The sequence below is a fragment of the Dreissena polymorpha genome, chromosome 9 (assembly GCF_020536995.1).
Source record: "Dreissena polymorpha isolate Duluth1 chromosome 9, UMN_Dpol_1.0, whole genome shotgun sequence".
NCBI classification, from domain to species: Eukaryota; Metazoa; Mollusca; class Bivalvia; order Myida; family Dreissenidae; genus Dreissena; species Dreissena polymorpha.
Window position 1 is genome coordinate 101664308 of NC_068363.1, and position 19769 is coordinate 101684076.

At 37.6% G+C, this 19769-nt stretch overlaps 1 long non-coding RNA gene across 1 annotated transcript; it reads right to left on the bottom strand.

The window, feature by feature from the left end:
• Nucleotides 1–7906: 7906 nt before the first annotated feature.
• Nucleotides 7907–19441, bottom strand: LOC127844392 (uncharacterized). The gene is made up of 3 exons (XR_008032707.1): nucleotides 19211–19441; nucleotides 8689–8830; nucleotides 7907–8039 (listed from the first exon to the last, which is right to left on the bottom strand). It is a non-coding gene; the product is annotated as an uncharacterized LOC127844392 (long non-coding RNA).
• Nucleotides 19442–19769: the final 328 nt, after the last annotated feature.

The window sequence follows — 19769 nt, forward strand, 5'->3', positions numbered from 1 at the left end:
TATAAGCTTCATTTCGCTCGAGTCTGAAATTAAAGTAAGTTTGATAAGAAAACACGAAATGCATAAGTTATCACACTAGGCATGTGAATATTTAAATACACATAATCTTGACCTTGTCATCACCATAGGTACAAACGGAATGCAAAATATCAACATCACGTAGCTGTGTGTGGAGTTCCATTACAAGATCAAACGTGTGTTACAATATAAATAGTTTAAAGAAATATATTTATGCTTCTGTAAACATTGAGTTTTACTCAAAATAAAAACACACTGTTGACTGAAAAATTACTTTAGTCCATGCAAATACTGAAAATTAAAAAAGTACCATATATGCAAACAAAAACAAGAGACGTAATTAGATTGCGCACTGCACAATTAATTCTATTTGAAAATGCTTTTTATGTCAGTCAGCTGGTATAATAAGAAATTTATCGAGGAAAATATACTGGACGTTGAAGTGGCGTTCCTTACCGAAGTATTTGAAAAGTTTTCATTATATAAATCTTAATGTTACTTCGTTTGCTGTACGCTATTTCAAACAAAATACCAGCAATATTGGACATTGGCGGAAAAAAAAACATTTGTTCTAATACACTACGCTTCGGTATATTGGTGTATACATTTGGTAAGTTGACTTACAAAAAGATGTGTAAGAAATGTGTGCATTTTCAGTTTAATACATTAAGTAGTTACAGAGATATGGCATTGTTGCATGGACACTCTTAGTTTGACCATTAATACCATTTCTACATATTCAACTTAAGGTATTAGCATTCTAATGGGACATGTTGATTTTTTCTGCTTTCTTTGCATATTTCTTAGTGTTTTGGTATTCTGCATAGACAATTAAAGTTTAAATACACTTCACCGAAAAATAATTTTTTTTACATTTTAAGTTTCCAACCCCCCCCCCCCCGAAAAAAAAATCCCCATTTTTTTCTTAACCATGCATTCACAAGTTTCACTCTCATTAATCCAAATATTGATCAAACAACACTTTTTAGTATGTATCTATAGATAAATGAATAATGTATACAAATATGATAGTTTATTGCATGTGAGAAAAGTAAATAGTAATAACGAAAATATACACCAGTCTCATGACAATCACAAAGGCCAGTCAGCCCAAAGCCAGTGTTATAGTAGAAGCTGACGGGATCCTCCTGACCGAAAGTGCTGCCGTCCTAAACAGGTTTAACCAGACCCTAGTCTCCTTCAGAACAATCCCAGATCACAAGTCGACAACGATCCGTACAAAAGGAACACAATTAGGAAGTCATGCGCAGTCTAAAGGCAGGACAATCTCTGGGCGTTGACAACGTCCCTTCTGAGCTGATTAAGCTCGGCAGAGACGAAACAACTTTAGCAATGACGGCACTGTGTATGTTGATCTGGGAGGAGAAGAAGGGCTGAACGTGTGGCTATGTCCCTACCGCAAAAGAAAAATTACATTGCTATGCAAGAACTATCGCACATTTAGCCTCATCGGCCATTCCAAAAATGTCAGGCTACGCATCATCATCCATCGACTAAAACAGTAAGTTCGAGGGACTCCTGGTAGAAGACCGTTCGGTATTCATAGCTGGACTGAGCCCGATGGAACACATCTTAAATTGCAGAGTCATAATCGAAAAACACCTGCAACGCCAACAAGATAATTGTTACCCGGTTTCGACCTCCTGTGGCCTGATGGCCAAAGGCATTGTCTGTGAGGATTCAGCATTGACAAAATGCATGCCCTAGTGATCGATGAATTCCAGAAGCGAAATTCGTCTCAATGGATAGATGGCAGACGTCTTTAGGACAACATTGGGCGTCCATCAGAGATGTCTGTTTTCCCCCTTTCTGTTTAACCTTTTACTTGAGATGTTAATACAAGAAACCCTCTAAGACCGCCACATCTACATCTCCATCGGTGAAAGACCGACCTCCAACCTGAGATTTGCTGATGACATTGACCTCATTGGTGGCACCAGCAGTGAAGCCCAAGACCTAACCAACATACGCTATGAAAGAGCAGGAGAATACGAGATTAAGGTCAGAACGGAGAAACCGAAGATCGTGTTGAAATGCACGACCAACATCTGTGGAAACATCACCATAAACGGCGAGAAGCTGCAACGACTGACAAGCTTCAAGTACCTGGGAGAAATCTTGTCCAGAGAATGTTTCAGTACTATTGAGGTACGAGTAAGAATCGCCATTGCGACCGCAGCGATGGCCGGACTGAGCAGGTTGTCTACAAACTGATCCATCGCATTCCCCACTGTAGTCTCAAATTACTGTATGACGGCGGGACCTGCACACTTTAAACAGGATACAGGCATTTGAACACAGTTGTCTATGAAAGCTGCTCCGCATCTCTAACATAGAGCACAAGCCTAACGAGTATGTTCGGAATATGACGCAGTAATTGTTGGCCCATAGCGACCGTCAAACGATTAAAGCTTGCTTGGTTTGGACACGTCACCAGGTACGACTCTCTGTGCAAGACTGTGCTTCAGGGCACGCCATGCGTAGGTCACTGTCGAAGCCATCAGAAGAAAAGCGAGATGGACGATGTGAACGATTGAACGTTCTTCCCCATTGATGAGCTCCTACACAATGGTCACAACATACCTGACTGGCGGATGATCATTATGTTGTGTCGACATTCCCCCAAAGGCCAGACCGGTCAAAGGTGTGAAAATGATTATCATGTGATAACTGTTCTATATCTATATTTGGGCTTTAGATCGAGAGAGTGAAATATGGACTTTGAGCGTGTGGGGGTTGGGCAAGCAAAACTTATTTTTAAGGATAATTTATTTCACTGTAGCTACCTTATATGCCATAGGTGCATGACTACATTGATTCCGGTATGTTTTACATCTTTAACGAGCATGTGCACTGAATTAATTCGCCGTAGTCTCGAATTGTTATTATCTGCCATTATTTTAGCATGTGTTATAACAAATATAAGGCAAGATTGCGCATTTATGAAGCGTTGATAGGACTTAGTTACATAGTCGGTTTCCATTGCAAGTGTATTTATGAGATTTATTAATGAGCAAGCTAATCGTTATAGTACCACGGTTTGCATGAAGCCGACTTCCCCTTATTTCAATACCAAAATATGTGTTGTATGTACATTTACTGCTACTTCGTGATGTTGAAGAAATCTACCTATAAGGATAATACAACTTTCCTTGATCTAAATCAATTCTGTATCTCTTGTGTTCTTGTTCTTAAAACAATCATGTAATTTATGTTTATACAAACAATACTTAAACTTATTGGACTTAGCTAGATGCCTACACAAAGTCCATAGGACATGTGCATAGCTTTACTTAATTCATTATTTTTATTTATATGCATTTTAACTTTCGTATATATAGAATATGAATGTATTAAAACGTGTCTTACCAAATTGTTATCTGCTATAGTATACATATATATGTTTGTTTAGCCACGCACACAACTTATGCATTGTCAAAAGTGGAATAGTCTTTCTCAAATATACTTGATTATATTAATTATCCCCACGCTTTAAAAAGCGTGGGGATATTGTGGTCTGTCCGCCGTCTGCACGTCCGTCCTGGCCACAATATCCTCCTGCACTATTAGCACTAGAACCTTGAAACTTACACACATGGTAGCTATGAGCATATGTGCGACGATGCAGTATTTGGAATTTTGATCTGAACCCTGGGTAAAAAGCTATGGGTAAATCGGTAAAATTTGATGGGTAAAATCTCTGACCCGGCCCCATCCCAACTCCGATAACTTTTGACCCAGGGTTCAGATCAAAATTCGTCGCACATTTGCTCATAGCTACCATGTGTGTAAGTTTCAAGGTTCTAGTGCTAATAGTGTCGGGGAAGATAGTGGCCAATGGGGGTTGGGGTGGGGCCGGGTCAGATATTTGCACTCATATTTTAGGTTATTTTACATTAACTCCTTCATTTCTACACCGATTTACTTCAAATTGATACTGAACATCTCTTACGAAAATACGGTCAATGTCAACTATACATGGCCCAAATAACAACCCTGGGGCGCGCCGCTCACATAGACCACGCACGCCAAAAATTTTGTTTTGACATAACTTATTCATTTATTCACCAATTGACTTCTAATTTAATACTGAACATCTCTTATGACAACACGGTCTATCTCGACCATCAATGTCCACATTACCCACCCCAGGGCCAATGATAAAGGTAAAGGCAACTCGGTTCCCGTCCTCTTTCAAATTTATCGAGAGGTCCACGGGTACTACTTCCCCGTAGCCCCAAATTTTGTGTCGTACCCAAAATTGTTCGTACCCATTTTCTTTATTACCATATTTTTTTCGTACTATCTCCTCCTACACTATTAGCAATAGCACCTTGAAACTTAAACACATGGTAGCTATGCATGTGCGACAGTGCACTATTTGGAATTTTGATCTGACCCCTGGGTCAAAAATTATGGGGGTTCGGATAGGGCCGGGTCAGAGATTTTCACTCAATTTTAGGTTATTTTACATTTACTTCTTCACTTCTACACCGATTTACTTATTATTGATACTGAACATCTATTATGACAATACGGTCAATCTCAGCTATGCATGGTCCCATTGCCATCCCTGAAACGCCCCGCACACATAGACCAGGCACACCCAAAATTTAGTTTTAACATAACTTCTTTATTTATTCACCAACTGACTTCAAAGTAATACTGAACATCCCTTATGACATCACGGTCTGTCTCGACCATCCATGTCCACATTACCCATCCCGGGGCCCCACCAACATAGGCCTTTCCCACCCATAATTGCCTTTTAATATAATATAGGCGGCGTGGGGATTACGTCGTCCTCTGCCGCGCCATTTCTAGTTTCTTAATGCAGTTTGACAGGTTCGGTGGTAATAAGTGTAATGAAGATTGATTTAACAAAAATGGCCAGGGTACACAACTTTCCAGCACATTTTTCAACAATTTGTGCAGCAAGCCCTACAGGCCGGCACAACCGACTCTTTTGTGCTTATTTATAAAATGACATTATATATAAATAAATCTGCATTAAATGTTTGTAGGATATGAAAATGCAAGGTATTTATGATATGTTTCTTCTGTAAATAATGCTGCTTTATATGATCTCATATTCTCTGGTTGAAGGCTGTGGGCAATTGTAGTTTTAAAGTAAAAACTATCAAAACTGATAAACTAACCATAAAGTTATAAAGTTAACCATGCGCTTGATTTGTATTGTTATAGTTTAACATGCAATTTAGCGACTGTGTTGTATATGCGTCTCGGAAAATATCATCTAGCAAACATCAATAGAAAGACAGGAATACAAACCGACAGCGAACCACTTTATGTTCCAACCGATCTCATCGAAACATATTTTTTTATTCAGAAAGTGTCCAGTTGTATCATACATTAGTCTGATGTCAGCTGCACAAATGCTCTTGTTCGTGGACCAGAATATTGCCGGATGTGGAACAGTAGTATCTACAAGAACAAAATAACGAAACATCATGACTGAATTATATGTCTTATAAAGAGGTTTTTTAAACCTTTAAACCTGAAAGGTTTATTTTATATAGGTATGTAACTCCTTAATCAGATGAAAATGTACCACAAAGTATAAATATTTGATTGCGCGAATTTAATAAACTATTACTATAACATGCCGACACCTATATCTTTTTACCCTTTATAATTGATCAACAATTTATGATTTTCAATATATCTGTTAATAACTGAACTCGTGGTCTTTATTTTTTAAAGCATCATACTTAAAAAATAATCGTTTCGGGTCGCCAATTCATGTTTTGAATGATAACATACAAAAATTATACTTGTTTTCCCTTGTTTTACTTTTTTTTAAATTCTTATACGTAATTATTTAATGATTGAAAACAATAAAGATCGCATTTTCATAAAAGCAGGGTCAAATATGTATGTGCGTTATTATAAAAAGTTGTCCCCGTAACCTTTTCGCGGGTGGGTCAAAAACTGTATTATGTATGTGCTATGACTGAATGAAATATACATTAAGTACCGCTGTACATATGCGCACTAATGATAAAAGAACTATAGTGCAGTACAATTATTATCGAAGTGCGAGGTTTTTAAAAGCTTGAAATCGTCTTCAATTGGAGGCAGGTATCTAACAGCTTTTTAACGTTGTATAAATATTCTTACTCACAAATTTCAAAAATGTGAGTGTGCTTGCTATGGGATATAAGCAGAAATACGATCGATATTCCCCTTTAATTAACGAGGCTATCAGTGCAATATGTTATAAGATAATGAATGTTTAGAACAGAATAGCATTTCAAACACTTTTTTTCTTTGTCAATCTGTTAGGGGTAAATAAATGTGATCATGTTCACTTTCTTCCAGTAATATTTATCTATATACTTCTTACGAAAATACAAATACATTGGGCATTTCAGTAAAAATAAAATACTTCCTCAAGAACGCTGCAGTTTTTGCATTTTCTGTTTTAAAACGGTATCTTTCACATTTCCCAATATTGTGTTCAGTAGAAGTGATTTCCAGTGATAAAACGCATCGAGAAAGACACTGACGTTGTTTGAATTATGATTGATTATAAAGCGACATTATAATGTTCCAGGGATAACATGTAAAATAAAATAACAAAATGGTGATCGTTTCGTTGATTGGTAATTCACTGTTCAGTTTAACATTTAATAACACGTAGTAACTTGTCGCGTAGTTCGATTAAACTACGAAATTCGACTTAACAATGTGTTACGTAATTTAAAAAAGTTGTTGACAATTGTGTGTCCACTTAAATTTCGGTTTCCGTTAGCCTAAATGTTCCAATAAATAATGACTGGTATCGAACTTTTCGTGTAACAAAAACATATTCTAGATGTGTTTTACCACTGATTCGAATCGGTACACATCAACTATATCGTGTTAAATGCCCACATCGGGTGTGTGATAAAAAGAGACACCCTGGAAGTTTTGTTGCATTCCAACAAAAGATATTGACTATATATTTTATTCGGCGTTGACCATTTTGATTTTATCCAAATCTGGTAGCACTCTCAGTGAAACTGTTACGATAAAAACAGCACATGCAAATGGATTAAGGCCATTGTAAAGGAAATACACATCTGTGGAAAACTGTCAGTATGTAATCATTAAAAGTCATATGATGTTAATCAATTGAGCTTATGAGCAATCGGGACATTACACAAAAGGCAGTGTAGCTTGTGTAAATAAGACTTGATACATGCATAAAGAACTATTTTTAACTTAATGGTGCATTGCAATAGCGTACATTTTGTCTTATTGTGTTAATAAACTATATGATGATATTGGAAATATTAATTCAGTTATTAATATAGCAAACATGCGTAAAACCAAGTGTTTACATGGGATAAAAAAACATGTATTGCATTTTCAAAATTGTTGTCTTAAGCACACATAACAAATGTATAAATACTGAGACATACAGTATGATTCAAGTGTAATTACATATGTGAAAAGAAAAGACGTAGCCGTAATATACTAAGCAAATAATTTGATGCACGTGTTCAAGCGAACATTAGTTGTTATTGATATATAAGTAATTGACCGAGAAAGTTGTTGCAATATAAAATTATTCAATAACATTTAGAGCAAGCATTTGAACCTACGTATTTTGCATCTAAATAGTTACATACATAGTTAAACAAGAGGTAAAACTATCACAATTGAAAGAAGAAATAATTTATGCCAAAGAGTATGCGAGAACATTTGAAGCAAACCATTGCAAAACATTATTTTCCTTTTTACCATTTAACAGTGCCATATTTTTGTTTCTGTTTTATTCGCATCGAAACGCATACAATCTTCTTCAATACATGCAAATGGTGACAATGCTTAAAACAAATAAAAATTGTAATACTAGCCTGCACGAAATTTTGCTTCACTCGCACATGTGCGGCCGTCCGAGTTCAGTACAAAACCTTCTCCGCATAGACAAGTTGTTTGTTTATTTTCGCTCACAACAATATACTCACATGTATGGTTGATTGCATGGAGATCTGCAAGTATAGCAAACATTTGTATTGTATTCGCATTCTCAAACACAGCTTTAAATACAGTAAACGTTGTTAAAGGTATACAGCAACAATGCCATTTGAGGCCAAGGACAAATATGTACTCAACTTCAAATATGAAACCTTAAAATGTAAATGCTTGTTTCACTTTTTTGTCAGTTTAACTATTGACTGAAGACACCACATTTATATAATATTTTCGTTATAACCAAAATATATTCTAATAAGTTTTATTTGTTATCCTTAACGGACATGGTTTAACTTTTTAACGATGATAAAACATGTGACGCAAAGCCTACGTAATCAACAGGCATCATTTACTTTATAAAGTTCATCAATAAGGCTAATTGTTTTTAATGAGAATTCAATACTGCTCCAGCAGCTGGAGTTTCACTTCTTTATATTATAATATTTAAAGCGTTTTCACGTTTTTGGAAAAATTAGTTAAATCCTTAGGTCAAGTGTAAACCCTTTCATAATCTACCACTAAATTTGGAATACAGTTAAACCTAACATTGCAGTCACCTGGTTGCGGTGTTTTAATCAGCCACTTTGACCACTTCCCATAACTGGCTGCTAAAACAGGAAATACTGTACTTAAAGGTACATTGCGACTTATCTATAAGAAACAAACCTCTTTGAGTGTCCAAAAGTGCTATGGAAGGTGTACCAGATATATTGACTTTAATACAAGATAAGGGTGAGTGAGTACTTGTGTCCAAAGTCATCACTTCCAAGCTGTCTTTCTGTTTGGTGAAAGCAACAAGTAAACTGCCCTGAAACATTTTTATGTACAATACATGAACAAAGAACAAATTGTTTTGTTTAAATATACACCGATAAAAAGTAGACTGTCCCCCGATAATACGGATGGTACAACACAAAGGGCAACCTCAATTGAGACGGAGGAGGGGCGGGATCAGGTTACACCCAACTATGTCCAGAACCTCCAAAATCCACACGAGGATGAATTCGACAGTGAAAGTTCAGTAAATATCACTATCAAAGGCTCGGAGGAGAGCAGCGCACTCGAACATGAAGTAACTCTGTACAAAACAACTGCAAACGACCAAAGAAAAGAGCGGATCAAGTGGACAGCAAGCTTACAAGAGAAGGAGTGGCATGCGTAGTCATGTGCATGAGGTAGACAGGGTGCTTGAGATTTCTCTCGCCGGGAAGGTGGACTTGCATCAATCATGCGCAGTATGGTACTGAGCTGAGCAGATTTTGTGCTCAGGTGAAGACGTCGGCAAATACAACCCTCACACTTAATCGACGCCAGCACAATATCAAATCAGGGGGGGGGGGCATATCGCCCCTCACAGCAAGATATAAGGTCGCTTCAGAACATTAAAACCCAGCATTTGCTGAGTTAATAAAAAAACCTGCGCAAGAATCTTCTTAGAAGAGCAGAAAACAACAGAAAGGACCGGAAAGAAAGTCAAGGAAGCTGGTCAATTGCACAGCTAATCCCTTCCAGTTCACAAATAATCTCATAGGAGACAACATACCAGGCAGGCTAGATTGCCCAATACAGGAAGTGGAGGACTACCAACGGAATGTACACGCTGATGAGAACAGAGAACAGGACCTGGGTGACCTCGACGCGCTAATGTCTCCGGATAAACCATCATATATCGTGTGTATAAGTTCGTCGCGATTATTTGCATACTGAGTGCATGCGAGAAAGTAATGGGATGTCGTTTCGTGGAGTCCACAGAGACACAGAGGTATATTTATAAACAGACGCTCAAGATTATTCTATGTTTTAATTCTTGAACTTCCATAAAAATAAATAAAAAGGGTATGGTGACATAGATTTGCTTCACGATAACCAACTATTGACTTGTTCAGCTTGAAATACTTTTATTACATTTTACGAATATAATACTGTTCAAAAAAGTTTATAACTACTTTAAAAGAAAATTATATAACGTCGACAGTTTATGTAAAACCAATATCATACACTTGTAAGCATCGCTAAGCATGCAAGTTCTTATGAACACATTATTAACTTATTTCAAACGACTGACTACAAGAATACCGAAATTGTATTAAGGTATTAGCGCTCTAATGAACTTCGTGCAATATGGCCTTCTTTGGAACGTATCCGTCACTCCGAACGTTATCCGGGTATGTGCGCAAAACTACGAATATACGATAAATACGCTATGAAATACTAAATGTAAGACCAGCAAGCTAAATACAATGACAACAAATATTGCCGAAATTGTACGTTACAAACCGGTTCCTTCAAAGAAAAAGCAATTTACTATCTTGAAAGAGAAAGATTCATCAAAGTGGTATTGTTGTTAATATTGATGTGACTGGAGTTAACGATAAACGTCAACTATTGGATGGCCGTGTTGATAATTATGAAGAAAACGATTCCAGTACATACGGTGGTCGAATTTTAAACTTTTGCCCACTGTCAAGTATTACGTTTAGAACCCGTGTCCTAACACAATTTAATATTGTTGGTGAGCAGTAAACGGGGTTAAAGAGGATTTATGCTTTTGCGATACCAGTATGTTAAATGTTGCCATGTGAACCGGGTATCGTACGGCAAAACCCATCACATAAGCATGAGTCTTCAACTTTTCAAGAAAGGAATGCCTTTTTATGCTATCCATACTCAGCTTTGAGCAAGAAGGTACATCGATTATGCAATTTGTATATTTTTAAGTATAACAGTTTCATTATGCATAATAGGCGTAAAGTAGGTCTTGAAGGAAAAGTGCACACTGTCAGTATTTTTTACCACATAATCAAGCTAATATTTGCTTTAATTTTGCAAATGAAAATATGCCATGGAAGGAAAAGTTGTGTTGTAAATGCATGGAAATCAAATACAGCATATTTCATTTTTTTGACCAAGTAATGATGTTTTCATCAAACAAACAATACAAGTAATGTTATGTCCCGAATACTAAAATTACCGTTCTGAAAATGATATGCCAGTGACTGCTACTTGTGTGATCTCATATATTAAGTATTATGGTTATTCAAATTAAAATATTACATATTCATCTTCTTTTCAGCAATGATCAACAAAATTGGTAGCTCATGAATGGTTAATTACTTTTTGTCAACACTAAATGTTCCAATGACCAATCACTTGAACTTAAAGAAAATGGAAATACGTGCGGTATGACCATTCCTCAAGTGTCAAATATCTCATTAGCAGACGCTGCTAGACAGGCTTATTAGACGGAAATAAAGTAGGCATTTCAATGATTTATGTGATTGTTAATGTAGAACCAATGTTTTAAGTAATAAATAAAATGTAACGTTAATAGTCGGTTTCATATTCAGTAGGGATAATAAATTTGTTTGGTATTAACATTTGGACTAAAAATGTATATTTTAAAGTATGCATCATATAAAATACTAGTAATGACAAGCTATGTCATGAATGTCTGAATAAATAAAAACGATGACACATATCATAATGTATTATATCACATTCCCCATGAAACACTATCATCCGTTCCTACTCCTATAAAAGTGGTTTTGTAGTTGATGTCAGTATATACGTGTTTTGTTAAATAAGATGACGAAAATGTTATCATTATATAGAAACAATTTAGAGAAGGCTTATTTAAGCCAAATAAATAAGAAAAGACTGAATATTTTTTATGTTAATAAATACATATGGTTAAAATTATTGATACACAATTTTTATGCATACTTTCTTTTGACGGAAACTTATTAAAGTTCTTACGAACCTACCTGAATATAACTATGGTGTTATCTTTTCAGTGATATGCCTGTGCAGGAGGAAAATTAGACCCGATAGATTATGGACTCAAATTCAACCCAGAAAAAGCTAGGAGCTTGCAGTCACTGAGTGTTTCTGTTTACAGGCATGTGTTTAATGCCGCAAAAACATAAAATATTAAAGCTGGCTCTGGACTAAACCTTATTATCTCTGAACGTGATGGCGAGGATGGTCTCAAAAACATTTTCATAATAAATAACTCAGACGATCAGCCCAGGGTCACCAATGCCAAGCGTCTTTTGGAGACACTTATTCCAACCTATCGGAGTTCTTCAAATAAATGACCACGACAATCATGTATTTGTTTTGTATGCCATAATAAGTTTAATGTTATTATCACTCATTGATAAATCTATTTTCCTTTAAACTTGTATGATTGAATGATGAAATATGCCTCGTTACTTAATTATTAATGTTCTTATTTCCCTGTAACATGTTCAAGTCTAATTTATAGAAGTACGCATTTCACATTCAATTTTTAACTAGGTTAGCAAATCTTACTGCACTGAGTAGGTTCCATGTCACACATGCTATAAGATGTATGTATGTTGATATATTTATGATTTTATTATAAGATTTACCTCAAATGTTTTTATCTATTTAACAATTTTGACCATTTAACTCATCTTTAAGCTCACATATAAAACTCTCAAATTTAGTATGGCGTTTCGGGAAAAGGCGGGTACCCTTGATTGTAAAGCAGGAACTTTTCTGTTTACAGTTGACCCCATTTGTTTTCTCTATTTTTCATTTAAGTATTCATTGTAGATGATTTTTATGTTCAAAGATTGTAATTTCCTTTCGCCATTTTGTTAACAATTCTTTTTTAAAGACTTGTTACCAGAGATTGCAATTTTTCTCGTTTTCCAGAGGATGATGACATCACTTGTCTATTTATAATTTCTTTATTCCTTTTTTTACAAGTTATAAACTATCATATGTGTATGAATTATGCATTTATCTATTAATACATACACACAAAGTGTTGTTTGTTCAATAATTGGATTAATGAGAGTGAAACTTTTACAAATATGGTTCAGAAAAAATTGAAAAGAAAATTGGGGCTTGAAAACTTAAAATGTCAATCAAACAATTATTGTACGGTAAATTGTATTTTAACTTTAATTATAAGTGAAGAATACCACACCACTAAGAAATATGCTTAGAAAGAAGACAAAATTGACATGTCCCATTACATTGTTAATACCTTAAGATACCTTACGTCGCTAAATCTATAACTATCTGTCTACCTAAAGACTAAAATGCAAGCAGTATTATGTGTCATACAGGATTTTTTTTTAATAATCGATGTTATGGAACCAATTTAATAAGAACGTTTTACCATACATATTGACATATTTATAGCTATGACATCGTTTTAAAACGCCACCATTGACTAATGTGTTGTTTTGTTTAAATAGTTTACTCGTGAACACGCCGTCGCATAGCGAACTTACTGGGATACATTTGTTAAGTATTTGCGACGCTATTTGCCGCATTTATGTATGCTTTACTTTACGGACGTTTCAAAGTTTGCATATCTTCAATCTCACTTTGAGAAAGCTGCTGCACGTACAATTGAAGGATTTGCGTTGACGAACGCCAACTATTCACGCGCTATAAGCCTGCTACAGGAGCGATTCGGTAGTCCGCACCGCATTGTTCACGCCATCACGCAAGCCCTGATCCAGTTACCGGTTGCGTGCAACACGCTGAATAGCATGCGCAACTTTCATGACAAAATGGAAACTTACATACGAGGTCTAGATTCACTAGGTCAGCAGCAAGACGGATACGGAAGTCTATTAGTACCAGTTATTTTAGATAAGATGCCGTCGAAAGTAAGAAAGAGTCTTGCTAGAGAACATGGAGATTTGAACTAGCAGTTGGGAGATCTACGACACACATTGAATCGAGAACCCAATATCATTGAGGCAGGAAGTGCGTGTAATATACCGGAAATGACATTGTTTGTCAGCACAGCATCATTCTACGCTGGGTCAAACTCGAATGATCAACGCAAAAGACATCAAACAGTAAGTCAAATTTCGATTTCTTTTGATGTGAAATGTGTCTTCTGCGGTAGAAATCATAAACATAATGACTGTGTGAGTGTTCCTGACATGAAATCAATATATGAACAAGTGAAACAGAAGCGACTCTGTTTTAACTGTCTCGGACTACATCAGGTTTCAAAGTGCACATCTCGAAAACGTTGTCAAGTGTGTAAGAAAAAACACCATACGAGTATATGCAATAATCTGAATACTCAGAAACACAGGCAAGAACCGGAAGTGTTGCCAACCAGACCGGAAACAGCTTGTCTTCATTCGTCATCGCAGAGACATAATCAGGGCGTTCTTTTGAAGACAGCCATTAGTTTTGTTTACTCTGGTCAGATACATACCGACGCATGCATACTGTTCGATGAAGGAGCACAGAATTCGTTCATCACTGAATCGCTTGCGCGTGACCTTGAAATGAAGCGAAATGGAACGGAGACCATTCAACTGTCAGCCTTCGGCGACAAGAAAGATCGGATTTTGCACTTGAAGACAGCTACCATCAATCTGATCTCTGACCGGAAGGAACGTATACCTATCAATGTGCTGATTGTTCCAACCATAGCTACCCCGATCAGCACGCGACTCCAACACACTGCTGCACGTTTGCCCTATCTCAGGAAGTTGAAACTTGCCCATCCAGTAACTGAACGTGAAAATTTCCATACTTCATTGCTGATAGGCGCTTACCGCTACTGGCTCATTATCGATGACGAGGTAATTCGCGGAAATGGGCCTACGAAAGTTAAGTAGAAAAGAGGATACCTGTTATCTGGACCAGTCGGAGCAGACTAAACAAGTTCGAATCACGTCCTCAACATAATTACTTCGCGTGCAAACTAAGCACGTTCACTTGAACGGTTTTGGTCCTTAGAAAGCCTGGGAATCATTCCACCAATAGATGAGCCAGAGAAACGAGACCGCTTGATTACATACCAACAGACGTCCATCGAATACTCTGGTAACCAATACACAGCGTCTCTACCGTGGAAAAACGACCATGAGCCGTAACCATCAAACTACTACATAGCCAAAGGAAGAACGAAGAGTACGATTCGAAGGTTAAGCCGAAAACCAGAAATGCTTCAGAAATATAGCGACATAATTGCTGAACAAGAGCAAAGAGGATCTATTGAACGAATAGACGAAAGCGCACTATCTTCTTCAATCGTACATTACATTCCTCACCACCCAGTCATGAAAGAGTCTTCTACAACGCCCATTCGTATTCTATACGATTGTAGCTGTAAACAGTCCCCCGAACAACCGAGCCTTAATGACTGCCTAAAGTCAACACCTCCTGTACTCAACGACTTGACATCAATTTATCTGCGATTTCGCCTACATAGATATGCAGTCAGCACAGATATCGAGAAGGCGTTTTTGCATGTGGGCTTACATGAAAAGGATCGCGATGCTACACGATTTCTATGTTTGAGTGACCCGAGCGATCCAGAGTCCCCTTTACGCAGCTACCGTTTTAAAACTGGATTATTTGGCGCGACGTGCTCACCCTTCATACTGAATGCGACACTTCTCAAACATCTAGACGAGAACAAGACCAATCCTGCATCACACACTTTGAGAGAGGATTTGTATGTTGACAATGTCATATCAAGCTTTAGTCAACAATCTGAACTTGTCTACTACTTCCGAAATGCCCGAGCTTTGATGAATAGGGCCAGCACGAATCTGCGAGCGTGGACATCCAACACTAAAACCCTAAGGGGCATCGCCGGAAGAGAATGTGTGCTCGATGCAGATGAGGTTACAAAAGTACTCGGCATGCGCTGGAAACCGGAAGAAGATGCCATGTCATTCATACATCGTGAGATACCAACGTTGCAAGTTCACCAAGCGAGATATCCTACGAAACTCATCACAGATCTACGATCCACTTAGGTTACTAAGTCCTGTAACAGTGAGTGCCAAGCTTCTACTTCAAAAACTTTGGAGATACAAGGTCGATTGGGATGTGCCGCTACCATTGGACGTTCAAGAAACGTGGCAACAGCTAGCCGAAGACCTAAACACTGTCACCAACTTTTCATTTTCAAGGCAGTACTGCAGTTCAAGATCCAAGATGCGTCTCCATGTTGTCGTTGATGCCAGTATACGATCATACGGGGCAGCAGCGTACATCGTCAGCGAAACGGAAGCCAGTTTTGCTATGGCGAAAAACAGAATGGAAACAGTAAGGCAAATGACTATACCGCAACTCGAACTGATGGCCGCTGTGATTGGTGCTCGACTCGCGACACACTTGCGGAAAGCCCTCAATATTTGCGATATAACACTCCGGTCCGACAGCCAAATTGTTTTAAATTGGTTGTCAACATCGAAGCCATTCAATCGATTTGTGAAAAACAGAGTTCAAGAAATACATTTGCTGACAGAAGACTATACATGGAAGTATTGTCCAACTGACGACAACCCCGCCGACCTTCTAACCCGCGGCATCACTGCATTACAGTATACAAACAACACACTCTGGAACAACGGTCCATCTTGGATCACGCGTAAGTATGAATGGCCAGTATGGAAACAACAACCACGTGACCCTATGCCTCTAGAAGAGGACAACGAACACCAGTCAGCAATGACGTTCATTCACTTGAGCTGTCAATCACAAGAAGGAATGGAAAGAGTGATTAACATAGAGAAGTATAGCAAATATTCGACTTAACATCACTGGCGTATTAACATCGACGGAAATTGAAGTCGCCGAACAAAGGTGGTTGTTAGCCTGCCAGGGGTCATCATATGTTGCGGAAATAATAAGTTAAAAATCAAAGGCTCCCAAACGACATCCTCTTGTAAGACAGCTGAGGTTGTTCGTAGACGATACGGGGATTATTCGATGCGGCGGCCGTATTCACAACGCATCTGTTGCTGACGTCACCAGATTCCCGTACCTGTTACCAATACAACATAAACTCACGAATCTTATAGTACAGGATGCCCATGAAAATCAGTTACACGCCGGGACAAACGCAACGGTCACGCAGATAAGACGAAAGTACTGGATTCACGCCATACGACAGTGTGTTTGTTCGGTTCTGCGAACATGTGTTACATGCAAACGCGTTCAAGGCAAATCCTACAAGCCTGTGGAGTCCCCGCCATTACCAAAGTACAGAACTGAAGAGTCTCCGCCATTAAGGGGACAGGTGTAGATTAAACAGGTGTCCTTTACGTCAGAGATCGAACCGGATGACAAACGAAAGTATATATCTGCTTATTTACGTGTGCCAGCACCAGGGCCGTTCATCTTGAGATTGTTCAGGATCTTTCACAAGATTCCTTCATGCAAGCATTCCGAACTTTTGCAAGTCGCAGATTACTTCCGAAAATCATGATGTCCGATAACGCAACCAACTTCCTGGGCGCGTCTCATCAGCTCAGGCGTCTATTCGAGTCAGCTGCGGTCAAGGAGCTCCTCAGCCGAAAAGGGACAGAATGGCATTTCATTCCAAAACGCGCACCGTGGTATGGAGGTTGGTGGGAGCGCCTTATTGGACTGACGAAATCTGCGCTCAAAAAAGTGCTTGGTCGCTCACTCGTCTATATGGAAACATTGCATACGGTTGTGACCGAAATAGAGGCCATGTTGAACGACATACCTTTAACACAGCTATCATCATGTAGCAATGATTTGGAAACTCTAACACCATCGCACCTTGTTTACGGTCGGAGAATTACGTCGCTTCCATACAACAACATAGTGATAGATATCGAACATCAAATTGGAAGAGAAGATTGAAGTTTAAATCGACAATGTGTAAAGTAAAAAAACGAACTCCTTAATCAGTTTTGGAAACGCTGGCGAACTGAGTACCTCACTGCTCTACGCGAATCTCACAAACTCACTGGGACAACGTTGCAGAGTATTGCTGTGGGAGATGTGGTGCAGATACACGACGACAGTCCCCGCCACAATTGGAAACTGGGAGTCGTACAGGAGCTAATCACCGGAAGAGACGGTCTAGCACGAGCTGCACATGTCCGAACCACCCGGGGAGTCACGACAAGGCCTATTGTGAAGCTCTATCCGTTGGAGGTTACCAGTGACAATGAACATTAAAAATACATCGATGCTAGACAAACTATGTGTATTAGAGACATAATTTAATTTTGGTCGAATTCTTTTCGCGGCCCCCAGAATGTTTAGTATTTGCGACGTCAACGCTATTTGCCGCATTTATGTATGCTTTACTTTGACGTCATCATCATAATTGTTGTTTATCAGACGTTATTATATGATCGAACCAAACAGACGTGTTCTAGTTCATAAGCGAAGTACAACTACCATAATTAATAACATTCATTCAATTGACCCGTTCCGGTTTTCTACCACTTGCGAAACACTTTCCTGAACTCTCTTGGAAAAATGTACATATATACATGACTGTACACTTTGCTGTCATGTTCAATGTTCCACTGTTTTGTTTACACATTGAGTTAAACAAACGTCTAGTTTAATCTATCTGTGTAGATGAATTAATCATTGCAATGGCGAACGTGAATAATATGAAAAAATAGAAATACTGTTTCAATAAAAGAAGCAACATAGGCAATATATGTAATATTTATATGTGTATTGTAAATAGCTTTAATGCTAGAAATAACTATTAAGCATAAAATTCGCATGAAGGCTGATTATTTCGACTATATTTGTATTGTGTGCTATAACCGCTTCCGGTTCACTTGTTTCATCATACGACTCTAAGTCTCTAAGATATTTTGACCTAAAAAAAACAATTCTGATCCATAGTGTTTTATTTTTGTTGTGTATTGTGATAGTAGGATATACTCAAAAGTGGAAAGGGTTACGTTCAATTGTGATAATACAATGTTATGTTTACTTTAAAATTATGAATAATCCATTCATAAGCGAGCGAGGTCGAAACGAAATGCTTAAGTATAAGCCTAGTATCACGATCCTCCATTATGAATACACATAGGGCTATTGTAAATAAAATAAAATTTACTATCAATGCAGAAAAGGCCCTAACTCTTGACAATATTTCATACCAGATAAAAAAATATGCGTATAGACTAACCTATTCGCGCTTTAACATACTTGAGATGCATAATTCATATATATTATTACACACAGTTTAGATATTAGCTTAATCATGCGGACACGAAGTAGCAGACGAGCGGGAACGCAGCGTGAAATGAAAACATATTAAGTTGTTTCATACCTTAAACTTCAACTTAAAAATTAAAATTAATTTTCTGCATGCTGCTCTTTGTTATTGATATCCCTCATGTTGTAGACGTGTTAAAGTTTATAAATAAGTACTTACGGAAAATTGCTGCATTTCACCAAACATCATACCGGCCAAAGGGGTTATTTGGATTTTTTTTCTTGACTTTCCCTCAAAATCAGATTGGAACACACGACCAACATAATAATCCATCCAGTATATCTTCCTTTTGACAATATCGACAGTAATTGATCGAGGGTAGACGATATCTTCTGAAACTATGATATTCCGATCTTGTCCGATCAGACTTGAACGTTCAATTTTTGGAAATTCCCCCTCATCGCTCCAAAACATATATCTGTAAATATAATGCAATATGTTAACGGAGAAACAACACCGTAAATAGTGAGAGAGATGAATGACGCCTGTGAAACCCTGATACACCTGCAACAAGTAGATGAATGTCTTTTTCAAAATGTTCATATTACCATATCTGAGTTAAAGTGTTACATTTTCAGCAAAGATGTATAAAAAATACTAAAAGCATCCAAATATGTTTTGGATAATTATTTAATGATACAACACCACGCAAACAATAGCAAAAGCTGTATTTCTTCCTTCATGCCTCAAATCGTATACAATTCATAGACGATTTCGA